The sequence below is a fragment of the Macaca fascicularis genome, chromosome 7 (genome assembly GCF_037993035.2).
Source record: "Macaca fascicularis isolate 582-1 chromosome 7, T2T-MFA8v1.1".
Classification (NCBI taxonomy): domain Eukaryota; kingdom Metazoa; phylum Chordata; class Mammalia; order Primates; family Cercopithecidae; genus Macaca; species Macaca fascicularis.
Window position 1 is genome coordinate 133,867,788 of NC_088381.1, and position 19,861 is coordinate 133,887,648.

General features: G+C 43.0%; 1 long non-coding RNA gene across 1 annotated transcript in view; it reads left to right on the plus strand.

Moving 5' to 3' along the window:
* Positions 1 to 19,861, plus strand: part of LOC135972002 (uncharacterized) — a 39,072-nt gene that overhangs the window by 16,821 nt on the left and 2,390 nt on the right. The gene's annotated exons all lie outside the window — the stretch shown is intronic.

A 19,861-nucleotide genomic window follows, 5' to 3' on the forward strand; every position in this document is an offset into this window, starting at 1 on the left:
CACGCCGTTTTCCTTGTCAAGTGAAGCAGCCCATTGTCTTCTACCTGCTGTCTCTGACCTTCCTGGTCTTGGTCCAGAAATACTCCAGAAGCTAACTGGGCTAATAACAAGCCCACTCTTGTTCTTCACTTGTGTGCCTGTCACCCCTTCTCCGTGTTGCTCCTGACCTCCTCTCTCCCTAATCTTGCCTGGGTCCTCATTCCTTGCTGCTCAGACTCTTGCCTGAATCCCTAAGCCCCCGATGTCTGCTTGTCTGCCCCCACTTATCTGGCTACTTGCCTGTAGTTCTGGTGACCCCTGGCAAGTGTCAGGCACATTGTGCTGGATGCCTCTCAAGGTTGTCAGCCTCTACTGGGGAAAGATCCAACATGTAGTGCTTGCTTTTTTTGGAGCCAGCTTCTTTGAATCCATTACCTAATTTAATGTTCCAAACAAAGCCAGGAGGATTGATATAGCATCATTATAATCTATGTGGGGGATGGGAGGGGACTGGAAATTCAGAGACATTAAACAACCCAAGGTCACAGAGCCGGTAAATGCAGAGCTGGGATTGCAGATCTGACTTCAGAATTGGGCACTGTCCATTCACCGCACTGCCTCCAAGGGAACTGATGCATGCATTGCAGGCTTTGTGGAAGGTGTTGCAAAACATAGGGCAGTTTCCTCCTTCCTACTCTCCCCTCCCCACTGCCTCTAGCTCCGGATCTTCTCCCTTCAACATGGCTCTCAGGCTCATGTGACTCGTGAGGAGAGGAAGAAACAGCAGCTTTCTCTGGGTACAAGAAATCCAATGCAGTGATTTGCAGCATGGGGCCTGACAATTAACTAAACAAGATGCTTTCCAATGAGACAAATCTCACTTGTTTTTATTGCCACATTAAAATGTGACTCTTAAGCAAAATAAGAATATAAATCTTACTGGAGGATGCTGGAGTTTAAAACAATATATACTCAATTCGATACTCAATAGAGAAAAGTCTTTACTGAAGGCCATAAACCTTTTTTCACATGTCGGGCAGTGGGGATATGACCATAAAACTGACTCTGGGTTAGTGATTTGGTAAGTGAATAAAATGTTTGTCTGGGTCCCAGCTGGATTCTTGGGGGCAGTCATTAAAGCCCCCATATGCAAGAGCAACATTCTGTAGATCTATGTTGTCCAAGCACAGTGTTTCTCCCTGAGGGTGCTCCTGGTATTTATAGCAGGATAATCTTCATTTGGTGGGGTGGTTGCATTGTACATTGCAGGAAATTTACATCCTGGGAATAGACCCCTCCTTATTCCCAAGAATACTTCAATGCATTTCCCAAACAGCCTGTGAGGCTGTGCTTTTCTCCCACTTACCATGGAACCCCAGAACAGGAGGCAGCAAACCAAAGGCGTCTTCACTCCCCCAGGCTCCAGTTGTTTCCTCTGTACATGAACAAGAATGCCATCTGCCTTTCACTTACCTCTGGGTCTTGTGATGGTTCAGAACAAGAGAATAAGAAAAAGAGGGCAGGGGAGAAAGAATAGAGAGGAGGTTAAGGTTCCCAAATAATACTTATTTACAAAAGGCAGAATCTTGACTCACAAATACAAAATAAACATATCATTACTAATGAGGAAACTGGTAAGATGTTATAACTAGTTCAAAGGAGAATTTTTAAAATATCACATATATAGAACATCAGAAATGCTTAAATAAATACAGATAGATACAAAACTGATCAATTTCTACATAGAAATAATCAAATTCCTTCCCCTGGACAGAGTTTGCATTCCCGTGGGCAGGAATTACTTGCATTAGTACCAGAATTCCACATCTTGACAGAGTTGTACAATAGCTGGTAATAAAAGATGACCCAGAAGGGTGCTCTAGATAGGACACCCACTAATCAATTTTGCCTATTTCCAAAGTCTTTCACAAGTTTTGCTGACAAGGTGGTTAGGTATGAGGGGTGTCTCTAAGAGGGGACTCTGTGTCCTGCCCTATTCCCAGCTAAGCCAAGGGTATGGCTATGTAGACACCTGAGGATTTGGGGACAGGGCTGGGGGAGGAGGAGCAGGTAGACAGCTTACGTGCCAGGCTTCTCTTCAGTTTCCATGGAAGAGGAAAATCCTAACATATATTTTCCAACAGACTATAGCAGGACAGATGTCGGAATGCTATAGAGATGGCTTCAGGGGATCTTTTTACACGTAGAATAAAATACCAGCCCCTTACTATAGCCTGCAAGGCCCTGCCTGATCTGGCTGTGCCTACCTCTGTGGCTTTCTTTCTCCCTTTCTTCTCTCTACTCTAGCTATGCAATCATCTTTCAGTTCATGAAAGAGGCCGAATTCCTTCCTATTTTAGAGCCTTTGCACTTCTCTTTCTTCCCCCTTGGAAATCCATTCCTCCAGATTTTTGCATGGCTGCTTCCTTCTTATATCATTCTGTTTCAGCCTAAATGTCATACCTGAGAATAGCTTCACCACCTCTGGCTCCCTTCACAGTACTCCATGTCTCCCCTTTTCATTGATTCATTTTCGTGTCTATGACCTAGCTCTCTTCTCTAGAACATAATAGTCCGATGGTAGGGACTTGTGCATTGCCATCCACAGTGCCCAGGACTCAGTGGTGTTCGGTATTTTCAGATCACCTGGTTGCTCAGGCAGCTAAGCCAAGGCAGCCTGCTTTTCTCTCTTAAAGGCTAAGAGTAGCACAGGTGTGATAGTTGGATCCGGCCTCCTAACTGGGGTAAGAAGTGTAATGGATCTAGTATGAATTGTAATTGCTGAGGCGCAAAAAGGAATGTGAACATTTTAGGAAATGACAACTTGGCAGGCATCTCTGTAGCCAGGGTCCTGATGCCACAACACCATGTTAGTCCCCTGGGCATAGAGCCTACACCAGGGAAAGCGGGGGAAGGAAATAACTCTGAAGTGACTGAGTTTGCCCTCAATTGGTGAGACTGCATTTTCCACAACCATGTGAAATGACTCAAGATAGTTAAAGAAAAAATTTAAAACTTATATGTTTGAACACCTAAGTTTTGTGGCCTGCAATTATTTTGCCTGCTACATAAACAATTCTGTAGACTAACCATCAAAATTTTGGTAGGTTATGGGTCTTGCATATTCATGTATACAAAAGGCCAGGGTAAGGGGAGGAGGAGGTTGAAACTTTTGCTTGTGCTAACCTACTCAGATGTTCCCCATCATCTTGAACTGAATTTTCTGTCTTACTATGTTTGTTTGCGTTGACAATACAGTGAGGGCCTTGGAAGGAAGTGGGTGGGAGATGGAGAAACAAGGGGTTGTCTCTAATTTTTATCTTCACCACAGGAACTCTGAGGACATCCTTTCACGCTCTCAACACATATTAATCAAATATTTACATGTGTCAGGCACTATTCTAAGTGATTGGGATACAGCACAGAACAAATTAGGTGATCGCTTCTGCCCTGAGAATCTTACAATCTTACAGGGGAAGAGAACAATACATAAAAAATATACAATAAACAAGTAAATTACATTGCAGGTTAGAAGGGGAGGAGTGCTTAGAAAAAAAACAGATCAGGATAAAGAGGACTAGGAATGGGTGGTAAAGGGCCGAGAAGCTTGGGGTGTTAGTGCGTTAAGGAAAGACCTCATTAGAGCTATGAACTATGATTGAAGGAAGTGGGGGAGCTATTTGGGCATCAGGTGAGGAAACAACACGAGCAAAAGCCTCGTGGGGTAGGGTGGGGCCTGGTTTATTTCAGAACAAAGGGAAAAAGGCCAACGTGCCCAGAACCAGTGAGGGAGAAGAGAGCAGGAGGAGTGGAGTCAGGAAGTTAATAGGAGCTGGATCATGCAGGGTTTTATAGGCTTTTACTCTGAATGAAATTGGGGATATACTAGTTTCCTGTAGCTGCTATAACAAATCACCAAAAATTTGGTGGCTTAAAATAATAAAATGTATTCTCTCATAGGACTAAGAGTCAGAAGTCCATAGTCAGGTTCACTGGGCTGAAATCAAGGTGTCAGCAGGGCCGTGCTCCTCAGGAGCTCTGGGGAAGAATCTGTTCCCTGCCTCTCCCAGCACCTGAGGCTGCTTCACTTCAGTATCTGCCTCCATGATCATCTGGCTTCTCCTCTTCTATCTGTTGGTTAACTCTCCCTCTGCCTCGCTCTTATAAGGATACATGTGATTGCATTTAGGGCCTATCTAGGTAATCGAGGATCATCTCCCAACCTCAAGATCCTTAATTTAATTGCAGTTAACAAAGAGCTCCTCCCTTTTTTTTTGCCATGTAAGGCAACACTCACAGGTTCCAAGGACGAGGACATGGATATGTTATAGGGACTGTTTTTCCATCCACCACAGGGACCACTGCCAGGTTTTGAGCAAACCTGATCAAGTGTACCTTTTAAAAGCATGAAAAGTACCCTCAGGTAGTGGAGAAAAATATAGAAGCAGGAAGAACATGATAGCAGGAAGGTTTTCATAATAATCCAGGTGAGACATGACAGTAGCTCAGATCAGGGTGGTAGCAGTAGAGATGGTAAGAAAAGTCAGATTCTGAGTATATTTGAAGATAGAATAAACAGCACCTACTAAAAGATTAGATATGGATTATGAGAGAAAGACAGGAGTTAAGGGTGACTCCAAAGTTCTGGGTTTGAATAGCTAAAAAAATAAATAAATAAATAGAGTTGCCATCAACAGAGAAAAACAGGGTTTCTGGTGGAGCAGATTCAAAGGAGAAGATTGAGAGTTTGGGACAAATTTGAGGTGCTAGTCTGCTGGGTTGACATTGCTACGGTCTGAATGTTGGCGTCTCCCCCAAATTACATTGGAAACGAGTATCCAATGTGATCTTGGTGTCAAATGAATGCTGATAGGTCAAGGAAAGCGAGGATTGTGGATTATCTTTGAATTTAACCGAATGGGGGTTACTGGTGATTTTGGCAAGGAGAATTTGATGTTAGAAGAGTTAGGAGAGATGGGAGGAGAGGAATTGAAGGCAGGTTGTATAAGAAGTGGGGCCGTTTAGAAAGTGATTCAATCATGAGGGCTCTGGGCGGGGCGCGGTGGCTCACGCCTGTAATCCCAGCACTTTGGGAGGCTGAGGCAGTCAGATCACTTGAGGTCAGGAGTTCCAGATCAGTCTGGCCAACATGGTGAAAACCGATTTCTACTAAAAATACAACAACCACCACAACAAAAATTAGCTGGGCGTGGTGGGATGCGCCTGTAGTCCTAGTTACTTTGGAGGCTGAGGCAGGAGACTCGCTTGAACCTGGGAGGCTGCAATGAGCTGAGATTGTGCCACTGCACTCCAGCCTGGGTGACAGAGTGAGGCACCATATAAAAAATAAAAATCATGGGGGCTGTGCCCTTATGAATGGAGTTATTGCCCCTATAAAAGAGGCCCAAGGGAGATTGTTTCCCCCTTCTGCCATGGGATAAGGCAGCAAGAGGCACCTCTATGAAGCAGAGAGTTAGCTTTCACCAGATACGAATCAGCTGGTGCCTTAATCTTAGACTTCCCAGCCTCAAGAACGATGAGAAATGAATTTCTATTATTTATAAGCTACCCAGTCTAAGGTATTTTGTCATAGCAGCAGGAATGAACTAAGGCAGACATCCAAGTGGAGATGTCAAGTAGGCAGTGGCATATACTAGTCTAGAGTTCCAGACTAAGGTCTGGGTTGGAGAAATACAGATGGTATTTAAAGCCAAGAGACATGATGAGATCATTAAGGAAATGAAATCAGACAGAGAAGAGAAGAGATTCAATGACTGACCCCCAGGGTAGTCCAACACTGAAAAGTTGGGAAAAAGAATGACTCAGAAGAGACTGAGAAGTATTCATTGAGAAACCAGGAAGGCCAGGAGGGTATGGGGTTCTGGAAGCCTAGATAGAACAAACAGAACAAACAAATAGAAAAGAGAGTGTAGCCAGGAGGAGAAGAGGCTGAATTGTGTCAAATGATGCTGATAGGGCAAGGAAAGTGAGGAACGTGGATTACCTTTTGTTAACCAAATGGAAGTTATGGGTGATTTTGACAAGAAGACTTTGATGTTAGAAGAGTTTAGGAGAGATGGGAGGAGAGGAACTGATGGAAACTAGTGCCTTCGTCTCTTCCAAGGAGTTTTGTGGCAAAGAGGAGCAAAGAAATGGGATGTAGTAGGTGGGGGAAAGTGGAGTTAAGAACAAGGCTTTTTTTCCCACTTTTGTTTAGATGGGAGAAATAACTGTATGCGTGTATCTCCCAAGTAAAGAATGACTCAGTATAGAGAGAAAATTGATGATATAGCAGAGAGAAAGATAAATTGCTGGAAGAATGTCCTTGAAAAGACAAAAGAAAATGGATGTTTATCTAAGTAATATACACAGAGGCAGAATCTGTGGTACAGATGCTGGTGGGGGATAGATGTGGTTGTGAGAATATGTGGAAAGTTTCTGCTTCAATTTTTCCAGAGAATTAGAAACAAGATTATCTGTCTAGAGCAAGAATAGTGAAGGAGGCATTGGTAGTCTGAGAGTCATCTAGGAGAATAGCAGAGTGTGCAAGGGTAGGGAAACCCAATATTACAGTGAATGCTTCAATCGCATCTTTGTTGAATGTGATGGAAGGAGAAGCCTAGGGAAGGCCTGGTTTTAGTTCATTAGACTCGCATGGGGCTTTTAGGAGCCTCTTTGCATGAATGAATCAAGAGCTGATGAAAAACATGATGAGGGAGAGCTTGAGGCTCGAATGGTGTCTTGAGCCTTTCGAACAAAGGGCTGCTCCAATCTCAGAAGTGGCTGTGTGTGTGTGTGTGTGTGTTTGTGTGTGTGTGGTGGGGATGCCGAACAAAGAAGCAGCCCTAAAAAGAAATGAGGCAGCAGACAGCAGACTCACCCTCAGGTAAAAGACAGTCAGCATATGCTGTGGCCTTTTTAGGCAGATTATTTAGGGTAAATTATCTGCTAAATTATTTGATAGAAAAGACAATGACCTGAAAGGCCCATGTGAACATCTGGGGATTCAAAAGGCTGTGGCTATTTAGGGGCCAGGACAAATATTCAGAGCCATCATCTCCCTGGTGGAGGGGAGAAAGAGGAGACCTCAGAGAAACCATGATAATCGCTGTGAGTGGACTGGTCTGGGACTGCCCCAAAGCTGAACTCATGAACCTTCTGATCAAATGGCCCAGGAAGGGATTTGTCTATTCCCCAGACTTCGTCCTGCAACTTGCTCTTGAGAGAACAGAGGATGTAATCAGCCACCAGCAGCGCTCTGCCAGGTGCCCTGGCCCCACGCAAGTTGGCCGGACCTATTTGGGAGTTTGTCTAATTCTTCCCGGCACCAGGAGGAAATGGGAGAGCCTGAGGAATGTGGATTAAGCACTCCCAGCTGCTGACATGCTGCTGACTGTGGCAGATAAGGAAGGATGAGTGGCATGTGCTGAATGCAAGCTCCAATATTACTTGACTACATTCAGATGGCTGGTGTTCAGGGTACTTGAAGTTATTCAGATCCATCCGCCCCGTTTAGGAAGCCTGATGTGTGTTTGCAGACATGTGTGAGGAGTCAAGGGTGCAGCGGTGCCAGTATGTGATGGCTCATACTTGCTTAGTTCACACATTGCCACGCTGGTTCCAAGCACACGGTCCCTGGACACACTCCCTCCTCCTCTTCATAACTGTTACAGTGAAAGTGGCCTGCCTGTGAGTAATCCAGGCAACTCTCTGACCATCCAAAAGGTAAGTTTCCAAGCCATTAACTCCTATACCTACCAAGTAAAGAAACTATAGAATATGAGCAGGCAAACTGGAAATTAGAACAAAGACTGTTGGCAATTTGATGTATTAGGCCCTACTGAGTAGGGAGAGGATGCATTGCACTGGGAGTCACGTGACTAGTCGTATGCCCTCAGGAGGCCATGTTACTTCTCTGAGCTTCAGTGTCCTTATTTGTAAAATGAAAGAATTAGACTAGACCAAATCAGTGTCTGCCTGCCTGCTTTCCTTCCTCCCTCCCTCCCTCTCTTCACATGGAGCCCTTTCCTCAAATGAAAAAAATAAAACTTCACTAGCCCTACACTTTCTCTTGTAACTTGTTTCAAGCTTTTCAGTGTGAAATTATCATTCCCATAATAGTTTATGGGTCATACGTGGTATAGTCCAGGAGCTGGAAAACTTCTCCTGTAAAGGGCCAGAGTAAATATTTTAGGCTTTGTGGGTCATTCAGTTAAGTGAGAAAGCAGTGATAGGTAATAAGTAAACCACAGGTGGCAGCCCAGATTTGGTCCATGGGCTATAGTTTGCCAACCCCTGTGATGATTCCATTAGCAATTTCCTCAATTCTTGAAGCCTGTGTGAGAACTCCATGGTTAAACTGAATGAGGGAGGAGCTGAGATGAGCTAGATCACTCATTGTACTGCCCTTGACCTGATAGCATTTCTCTCACATCCTGGTCTGAAAATAGAAGTTCACAAATAGAGGGGACTTCAAAAAGCTCATGAAAAAATTGAGTTAAAACATAAAGATAAAAAATATAAACTGCATTTCTCAGCATACGCTCCATCAAGGTCAAGACATTTCTGTAAGAGATGATATCAGCCATTTAGTCCATCCCTAAAGAACAGAGGATCCTGGAAATTTAACCATGTCAATACAGTCTTCTTTTTTTTTTTTTTTTTTTTTTTTTACAGTATTAACAGAGGGAAAATTGATGCCTTTTAAAGATTTTTTTTTTTTTTTTTTTTTTTTAAGATTAGGAAACAAAAAGAAGCGAGAAGGAACCAAATCTGGATTGTAATGTGGATGCCTAATGTTTTCCCATTGAAACACTTACAAAATTGCCTGTCTGATGAGAGGAATGAGCAGGAGCATTGTCGTGGTAAAGGACTCTGATGAAGATTTTGCAGGTGTTTTTTCTTTCTGTCTTTTTCTTTTCTTTGCTAAAGCTTTAGCTTCTGAAAACAATCCTATGCTAAGCAGATGTTATTATTCTTTGGGCGTCCAGAAAAATCAACAAGCAAAATGCCATGACCATTCCACAAAACTTTGCCATAACTTTTGCTTTTGATCAGTCCACCTTTACTCTGAGTGGACCCCTTCCCTCTCTGGGTAGCCATTGCTTTGATTGTGCTTTGTCTTCAGGATCGTACTGGTAAGGCCATGTTTCATCTCCTGTTACAATTCTTTGAAGAAATGCTCCAGAATCTTGGTCCTACTTATTTAAAGTTTCCATTCAAAGCTCTGCTCTTATCTGCAGTTGATCTGGGGTGCAATGGTTCTGGCACTTGTTGAGTGAAAAGTTTTCTCAACTTCAGTTTTTCAGTCAAAATTGTGAAAACTGAACCAATTGAGATGTTTATGGAGTTGCCTATTGTTTCTGCTGTTCATCATTGGTCTTCTTCAATTAGGGCACAAACAAGATTATTTTTTCCTCTGAAATTGATGTGGATGGTCTGCTGCTATGAGCTTCATCGTCAACATTACCTCATTCCTTCTTAAAATGAGGTATCCATTTGTAAACTGCTGATTTTCCTGGGCATTGTCCCTATAAAATTTTCACAAAGCATCAATGATTTCACCATTCTTCCACCTAAGCTTCAACACAAATCTGATGTTTGTTCTTGCTTTAAATTTAGCAGAATTAATGTTGCTCTGATAGAGGTTTTTTTTTTTTTTTTTTTTTTTTTGACAGAGTCTTGCTGTGTCTGAAGTGCAGTAGCACAATCTCAGTTCACTGTAACCTCCACCTCCTGGACTCAAGCATTCTTGTGCCTCAGCCTTCCGAGTAGCTGGAATTCTGGGTGCCTATCACACTGCCCAGCTAATTTTTTTGTATTTTCAGTAGAGATGGGGTTTCACCATGTTGGCCAGCCTGGTCTCGAACTCCTGACCTCAAGTAATTTGCCTGCCTCAGCCTCCCGAAGTGATAGGGGCTCTTTTTAAGTGGATGTCTTATCCTTCTTAGCACCTCAAACTATATCCTGTTAAGACATGTTATAACAAGTTATTACACATTTATTTTGGTGCAAAAAATATTGAAATCCATGCACAGTTTTTCCATAATTCACATTTCCATGAACTTTTTGAAGACCCCTTGTATATGCTCCAAGCGAATGATCCTTACTTAGAAATAAATTGCTCCATATTCATGAAAGGAAAAGAGACCAAGAACACAAACTGTTGTTGACCCGACTGATAAGCCAACTGGCTACCACTCTGCACTATCCCATAAGGCTAATGACAAGTCCCGAGCTGGATCCTTAAATCAATAGGATCCTGCCACTTTCTTCCACCAGAGCAGAGGCCCCAAAGGTAGTCCACACAATGTCCCTCTCCACTTGTCCCTCTGCATCTGTTGCATGAGTAGTTTCCAAAAGTCCCAATGTCAGGTTATTAATTGTATAACAATCTGCCTATGTGAGGACAGATTCTCTAAGTTTATAATAATTTAGATTCTCTAAGTCTATATTAAAACTCTTATATGTACAACATTTTACAGTTGTAGAGGATAGTTCCTGAGCTATTTTTCTGGTCCTCTTTTTCTGAGTACCATACTTCCCCACCTCTAGTTATCACATTCTAAATGATAGGAGCCCAAAGGGTGCTCAAAGGCCCCTTTGCTGCCTCAGGATCTTTGTACATGCTGTTTCCTGTACAGGAATCTTTCTTCCCCCAGCTGTATCCCTGATTAATGCCTACTTATCTTTCAAGTCTCAATTTATATATCATTTCCTAAAAACAAAAAAACAAAAACCTTCCTTGGCTCTCTAATCTAAATTAGTCCTCCCTGTTATTCTTAGTATCTTATTTTCCTCCTTTATCACACTTATCATAAGTGTTATCATATATTTTGTTGTCTTCAGTTTAATGTCTGCTTCCCTACAACATTTTAGGGGAGAAGATGGAGACCTTATCTATTTTGTTCAACATTGTATCCCCAGCAACTAACACCATGCAGTGAGTTGGAAATTAATTCACGTTTTTTAAATAAATGACCCATCACTTACTGCTGTTGCTTTAAAAACGGCTGACATCTTTCCAGGGCTGGAGTCAGAGCCCACACTCCGCCCTGCAACCTGGCCTCGGGTTCTTCCTAACCACACACAGGACTGCTCACAGTTTCCATAGACTCTGGGCACTCCCATGGGCATTAGGAAGGGGAAAAAGGAAGTGGAGGGAAGGAGTGAGAAGAAAAGTCAGCAGAGTAGATGTCTTCGTTTCCAAAATGTTAAAGGAAATATTTAGAACTCCCAGCCAGTCTGGGCTTGTACTGAGTCCTGAAGGACTCATGAAAATTTCTTCTCCCTTGAGGAGAACTACCTATTTACTGACACTTTTCAAACTTATGGTCATCCTGCTGCTGTCCCCACTACTTCTGTCCCTAACATACCCAGTTCCCTGGTTTGTGCCTAACATATGGGCAAGTAAATTTCTTCCCTGAGAATGGCCAATGGAAACTAAAAGAGTTCATTTCCCACACATAAATTCGGTGACCATGATTTATGAATCATGATTTATGGTCTATAAATAAAGAAGATTCAAACAAATGTGAAGGCAGAGTTAGAGAGGACAGCTAGAGAGAGAGCCCTGAGGCATTCTAGTTCCTGGTTACAGTTCTTCCCTGAAGTCTCCCTGCAAACTTGCCCTCAGGTGCTTTGAGAAACCCACCTTTTTGATGAGGCAAGTGACCTACAGTAAAACAAATTCTAGGTAAACTTAATGATTTCTAACAAATTGTCCTGTTTAATCCTTACAATAACACAGTGGGGGTGGTATTACTATCCCCATTTTACAGATGCTTTTTGGTTACATGAAAATTAGTCCTAGATTAATTGTTAGGGAGACTTAAGTTCTAGTCTCAATTCTACAGTGACGGCTACATCTAAAGCAGATTAACTTCCTTCGGCCTCAGCCTTTCTCAAAAAGCAACTTAGACTGGCAGAAAGATTCACACAAGTGGTTAAGCAAGATCCTATTTGTAATTTATGAAATCAATGGCCATGACCTGGAAGACTTCGCATGGGCAGAGCTGTCAACAGCATGGTCTGTGTCTCCTCATTCCTAAGTGCATGAATTAGATTTTATAGCATGTAAGATGCCTTCAAGCTCTAAAATTCAACAGATTATTTTCTGGCCCCAGCTAGCAAGAGGTTCATTCTCAATCATGAAAGGACTGAAAATGGCTAATAAATTTGGGGAAACATTTGGACAACACAGTTATGGAACCACTTGAATCTATAATAATTCTTTTTGGCTCTAAAAACCTTTGGAATTTTTCCCTTTTATTATGACTACATGGATCATTACTTGGCAAAGAAATTTCCCCTAATATTGATCTATGAACATAAAGAATTATATCTCAGGATAAAAGAATATAAAAATAAAGCCTATTAACTTATTGACAATAAAAGTAGGGGCTGAATTTTCATGAAAATGAACCAACAAAAGCTTCTATGGAAACTGGATGAGCTGAGAAAATGCAAGCTTAATTGATTTACCCTGAGTTAGTGGGTTTCAAGCAAATGTTCCCCAGTTCTGAGCTTCCAGTGTTTTCTTGACATTGTTTAATGTCAAGAATTGATCGCTAAATTCTTAGTCGATTGTCAGCCCACTCAGAGCTGTAACTTTGATTGTCATCTTTACCAGAGTGTCCCAGCACCTCATCTGTGCACTTATTAGTATCTCTTGGATGAATCCAAGATCCTGTAACCCCACAGCATAATAGGGAAACACCTAAACAGAGCCTACTAGCATTGGACCTCACTGAGTTCCCAAACTGAAAAACCCATTAAGATAGACTCCGAGGATGATGGTCTGCCAACTACATTGACATGTATTTTCCAAAAGTGGCATAAAATTTGGATCAGATGAAATTCAGGGACAACCTGTATTTTTCAAACATCTGTGATTCAGAAAAATCAGGTCTATTCCTACAATAGTTCCTGGCACATATGTAGTTTTCAAAGAATGGTTTTTAAATGAATAAATTAACTTTACATATGTGTATAAGTATCAAAGCTTTTAAGTATATATGCATACTATGTTCAGATTTTATTACATATAAAAGGAAATTTTTTTTGTTTTGTTTTGCATTATCCTTCAATCTTACTTCATCTCAGTTTGAACATATACATGTGACTCAGCCAATCCAAAGTACAAAGTACATTCTACCATATTGGCTTTAGAGGCTCATCTTCTGACTCATTCGCGACCTCATTAACTGAAGCTTGACTGAGACCTGAGAAAACTCAATTAACTGTACCACATAAGAAGAGCACTTTGCCTGCCCAAGGCATCTAAACCTTATTTTTTCCCTTTGCCACATAGACAGATAGATAGACAGACAGGCAGGCAGATGGATAATAGATATTTAAGTTTTAGTTGCCCTTTTAGAGCACAATACAAGTCCTGAATTTCCCTTTGTTCCTGCTCAAGCAGCATATAATATGGTGTCATCCTCTACCTGTAACAGGGCTGTTCATTTCATTGAGTTGCCAGGTCCTTGGCCTTCATTAGCCCTCCACTGCCTTTCATTTGATTTGCATCTCAGGCTTCCCATATAGGTAATTATTCTAATTTTGAAAATTTCCAGAGGTTATAGCAAAGAAACTGAGCCAGGAAGAAAGACATACACAGAAATGATACAAGTATTGCTGGCTCCCCTCACTCCTGCCCCATGATTCACCCCCTAGAGAAAGGATGGGCTGCAGGGGACCGTGAAGCTTGGGGCCCTGAGCCTTCCTCTGTACTGCTTTTTCTTCAATAAATGGGCACCCATAGTTAATGTCACAGACATCTTGACAAATGAAAATCAGAACCTTTGCCTGAAACCACCAAAGCCTTTTAAAAAGGCAGCAGCCCCTCTCATACCCTGCTCCCCCTTATCCACTACACAACTGCAACAGCAACCTGCCCCTCCCTTCTTGCCTCAGGGCCTTTGCACATTCTGCTTATTGGGCCTAGATCTCCCTTCCTCTAGCTCTTTCTAGATTAATTCCTACTTATCATCTCAATTTCCATATCGTTTCCTAAGAAACACCTCCCTTGGCCCTCTAATCCAAATTAGTCACTTCATATTCTCTCTTAATATCCTGTTCTTCTCCATTGCACATATCATATATCTTAAGTGTTGTTATATTTTTATTTAATGTATTTTGGTTTGATATCTGTCTTCCTCAGAAGAATTTAGGGGAGAAGATGGGGACCATATCTATTTTGTTCAACACTGTATCCTCAGCATCTAGCACTGTGCAGTGAGTTGGAACTTAACTCACATTTGTTGAATGAATGGCCCATTATTTGCTGCTGTTGATAGAAGAAAATGACATCTTTCCAGGGCTGGATCCAGAGCACTCTCTCCACCCTGCAACCTGGACTCAGGTTCTTCCTAACCACATGTGGGATATAAGGCTGCTTGCAGGCTATAAGAGACACACACTCTGGGCACTCCCATGGGCATTAGATGGGAAAACAAGAGGTGGAGAAGGGAGTGGGGAGAAAAGGCAGCAGGGTAGGATGCCCTGGTTTCCCAAGTGTTAAATGACATCTTTAGAATCCCAGCCCACCTGGATGTGTACTGTCTTTCACAGCATGGTGGTTTTTCTCTCCCTTAAGGAGAACTGCTGTATCAGTCCGTTTTTACACTGCTATAAAGAAATACCGGAGACTGGGTAATTTATAAAGGAAAGAGGTTTAACTGACTCACAGTTCCACGTGGCTGAGGAGGCCTCAGGAAACTTACAATCATGGCAGATGGGGAAGCAGGCAACTGTCTCAAGGTGGCAGGAGAGCAAAGTAAGAGCACAGGAAAAAAACTGGCACTTCTAAAACCATCAGATCTCATGAGAACTCCCTCACTATCACAGGAACAGCAAGGGGGGAAACCGCTCCCATGATCCAATCACCTCCCACCAGGTCTCTCTCTCTCAACACCTGGGGATTACAATTCAAGATGAGATTTGGGTGGGGACACAAAGGCTAACCATATCAGAGACCTACCTACTTACTGATGCTTTTGAAACGAGGTCTGCTCCAGTACTGAGCCTGGCCTCTCAAGCTTTGGCTTGAGTTTATGCTTTATGGATGCTCCCTCAGGCAGACAGCACCCAGGTACTTGCTCAAATCAGGAGTGCTCAGTTTTACAGTCAATAAGGCCCTCTCATTGTATTGGTTTCCTTCACTGCTATCACAAATTGCCGCAAATTTAGCAGCTTAAGTAACATAAATTTAGTATCTTGTAGTCCTGGAGGTCAGAAGTCTGAAATGGGCCTCACTGGGCTAAAATCAAGATGTTGGCAGAGCTGTGTTCTTTTCTGAAAGCTTTAGGGGAAAATCCCTCTCCTTGCATTTCCAGTTTCTAGAGGCTGCCTACATTCCTTGTTTCTGCATTTCCAGTTTCTAGAGGTTGCCTGCATTCCTTGTTTCTGCATTTCCAGTTTCTAGAGGCTTCCTCCATCTTCAAAGCCAACTGTGCTGCATCTTCGACCATTCTCCTGTAGTGCATCTCCGCCTCACCCTCTTCTCTTTCTCCCTTCGAGTTTTAAGGACTCTTGTAATTATATTGGGCCCACTCAGATATTCCATGATAATTTCATCTCAAGGCCCTTAAATTAATCACACCTATAAAGTGCCTTTTGCAATGTGAACTCTTCACAGGGATTAGCACATGGGCATCTTTGGGGGCCATTATTCCCCCTAGCACACTGGTGAGTTATTCCTAGGACAAGTCTCAAAATACAGGTGAGGAGGTCTCAGTTCCACCCCGGCCCATTCCTCTGAGGAGTCAAGGAATATAATGAGAAAAATGTAAGGATTGGAATATTCATTCATCAAAAAAGCAGTGGCAGAAGCCTCAAACCAATGAGCACCATTCTTCAACATATCAGCCACCACAGTCAATAAAAGCCAGCTGTAAAAACTTTCCAGACCCTAAGAAAACGATGAAAAATTACAGACTGGAGTGATGTGAAGTTTCTGATATTTGCTAATAATGAATTTGGGGTATTCAGAGATAAATTTCAAAGTCATTTGTGCCAGGAATTATTTCAGCTACAAATAATAGAATAACCATAAAACAGTGGCTTAAGCAATAAAGGCATTTAACTATTTCCTGTAACAAAAGGCTTAGAAGTAGGTGGTTCCAATATGGGGGCAGCAGCTCAGGGGCAGAAGAGATCCAGGCACTCTCTACCTTTCTGCTCTGCCTTTCCCAGTAGGTCAGTGATGTCTCCCCTCATGGTGGCAAGATGGCTGCACATTCACCAGAATCACATCCTCACAAAACATCTTCCCAAGCACCAAAGAAGAGGATGGGGAGGAGGACTCTTTCTCTTCCTGTTGCTCTGATATGGTTTGGCTATGTCCCCACCCAAATCTCATCTTGAATTCCCATGTGTTGTGGGAGGGACCTGGTGGGAGGTAATTGAATCATGGGGGCAGGTCTTCCTCATGCTGTTCTCATGATAGTGAATAAGTCTCATGAGATCTGATGCTTTTATAAGTGAGAGTTTCCGTGCACAGGCTCTCTCTCTTTGCTGCCATCCATGTAAGATGTGACTTGCTCCTCCTTGCCTTCCACCATGATTGTGAGGCCTCCCCAGCCACATGGAACTGTGAGTCCATTAAACCTCTTTTTCCTTGTAAATTACCAGTCTCAGGTATGTCTTTATCAGCAGCATGAAAATGAACTAATACATGCTCCCTCTTTTATCAGAAAGGAACATTTTCCTGGAGTAGACAGCTGACCTCACCCCAGATATCAGTGGCCAGCCAGGTCACATGTCTGCCCTGGCAAAGGGAACCAGGATTCCATGATTGGCTTAGATGCTGCAACCTGGACTCAGGTTCTTCCTAACCACAGGAATCATCCTCTGGGGTTGGGCACATTGACACCACAAGCAGAATCGAAGTTCTATTAAAAGAGAAGTAGGGGCAATATTTATTGAGTAGTAGGCAACTAGCAGTGTCTGTCACAGAAACATGATTTGCTTTTCATTTTTAAATGTGCCAATGCATAAACAGGTGGATCTCCATTCAGAATAAGGCACACTTTATGCTCAAATCTGAAATGTTTATCTCATCAACTGAACCACACCACTTTGAGCCTTTATATATAGATATCTTATCTAATTTTATGTAAAAAAGAAAAAGACAAAGGCACTAAACTAGTATTCATGGACAGATCCCCATATGATATACTTTATCCATCCATTAGAAATTATTTATTGAGTAGCTACAGTGACCTTGGCACAGTGGCTAAGCACTATGACAAAGACATTGTTTCTCTCCTTGAGTAATTAATTATAATATGGATGGTTATGTGTTATTGCAAGGACAAGAACAAGAAACAAGGAAATGTCTCTAGGGATAGAAGGGTAACCTAGCCTTATCTTGGAATCAGGGAGGGTTTTCAGAGGATTTGAGGCTAAAAGAGAGACCCGAAGAACAAATGGAATTAGCCAGATGATGGGTGGGATAGGAACTATGTCTGGGGTTGGGAAGAGGATGAGGAGATGCTCCAGGCAAAGAAACCAGCTGTGCAAAGGCTTGGCAGTAAGAGAGTTCAGGCAAACTTTGAAAATAAGTGTAACGCAGTAAAAAGGAGCAGAGTGTGATTGGTCGTGTGAGAGGACAGATAGGCTGGGGGTCAGATCATGAATTTAGACTCTATCTCAAAAACAATGGACAATGGAGAGTAACACAATAAGAATTGCATGGTAGAAATCAGGGCCAGTGTAGACTGTTTTATTGGCTGCTACACCATCCTACAAGTCCACAAGAAGCCACGTCTGTCAGGCACTTGGGCTGGGTGCAGTCTCTAAGTCATTTCCCACTGCTCCAGGTAAATGTTTTGAATGCCCTGGCAGCCTCTGATCGATTCAGCCTGGCTTCTGCCTTCTAGATCCATGGTGGCTCCTGGTTTTAATATGGCATTGGGCTCTTTTCCCTTGCATTCTGGATTCTGAATTCTGTAGACCAGCTGTGGCTCAAATACCAATGCCCCTTCTATGGTGGGCAGGAGGGGCACTGGGAGAGGTGAGAGCGTGAGCTATTGAGGAGTGAAAAGTTTGCGGGAGTGCACACAAACACACACGGCCACTAAGCCCGGCACAGGACTTGCTGGAGCTCTCAAACAATTACCACATTTATTACCTTGGTGATTGCTCAGGCTAGGGAACACCAGACACTTGAAGTTTGTTTTCCTTTTCAATTGGAACTGACATTTCCCCACGATTGGATTACTTTGAAATCAAGAAATTGCAGCTCAGATAGTTCATAAATTTATTTCTGTTCCACCTTGTAGCATTTATTACAAAGACTGATCAGCCAAAGAATATGGGCTTTCTGCTTTTTATTTCCTGTTTTATTGCAGTAACCTTTGAAGAGAGGGTGGTATGGCTCGCAGGGTGGAGGTGGCTCGCAGGTGGCAGCTAGGACAGCAGCCCAGCAGAGACTGGAGTCCTCTGGCTCTCATGGGCTCTGTCTGCTGCCTCCTCCACCCAGCCCCCCAGAGGAAGGGCCTGGGAAAAGATATCCAGTGTTCTGGGGGAGAAAGGTGCCTAGGGGGATGGGCAGAGAGGCACTGGAAACCCCCCATCGTGTCTGATAGAAACCCAGAATTAGAGTGGGACAGCCGTTCTTTCCTGTCCCCACTTCCTCTACCCATCTTTGGGGATAGGTTAGAAAAGGCCCTTGGTCAGAGGGAAGAGATTACAAACTCAGGGGTTCTGGAGAGGAGTTCTGGGACTTTTGGGGTCCAAAGGTCATCAGTCTTTGTTGGGTGTGTGTGAAAGAGAAAGAGAAAGGCCTTGTTATCAAAACATTTACTAACTAGTGGCAGACTCTGCAAAAGAGGCTGAGGGCACAATGAACTGTCTGTCCTCCAGAAGCTCCCAGTCTTGTAGGGCCACTGAGCCTAAAGCCAGGATAGGGAGAGCCCAGGAGCCATGAGAGCCTTGGGGAGGGCTTCCTGGAGGAAGTGCAGTCTAAGCTGGCATCTGCTTGGAAAGGCCCTTTGATGTAAGACAATTATTGTCTTTTACGTTGTTAGACCCAGATTACTGAACAGGAGAGGTGGCAGGGGTTCAGGGCAGAAGCCCATTCCAAGATGACCACTGTATATTTGACAGTTTGGCAGGGTGGTTAAGAGTCCTCCTGGGCTGATATCCTGGTTCTATCATTTGCTAGCTCTGTGACCTTAACCTTTTGTGTCTCAGTGTCTTCATTTGTAAAAAGGGGCACAAATGGCTTACCTCATAGAGCTGCTGGGGGAATGAATGAGACAGTCCGCGTCAAGGCTCTGGATGGTGCTGGCCACCAGAAGCGCTTGGTAAAGGCCAGCTCTGCTAATTTGGCAGCACCTGACTCTATGTGTGTCTTTCAGAGGGAACGAGGAAAGTACAGAACACACGAAGCCTGCACCTTTGTTCTTGGAGCCCTGTCCACCCAGGATAGACGGCTGACCCAACCACAGTCAGCCCGAGATTTAACAGACAACTTATTTTAAATGAGGAAAGGAGAGCAAAGTTTTTCCTCATCTGTCATATGTCCTTTTTAGGATTTAAATAACAGTTACAATCTCCACTTGTTTCTTTGTCAAATAAATGCCTAGAAGCACAGCCTACCTTTTATAGCTGGGAGAATAAAATCTCAAACTGGTTAAATAACTTGTCCCACATTGAGATTATTAAAGAGTAGGAGTCTGAACTCTGCTCTTCCAAAGCACAGGCCCAGGCCTCCTAATGAATCACATTATTCCCTGTCATCTGCTACCCAACAAGATCTGCTTCCTACCATTACTGAGCTGGTCATACAAGGTGGAATGATTTCATCGGAGCAAGCCATGCTCAGAAACAGAAAATGTTGCCTCAGGTGCTTTCTTGAATGTTAGATTTTAAT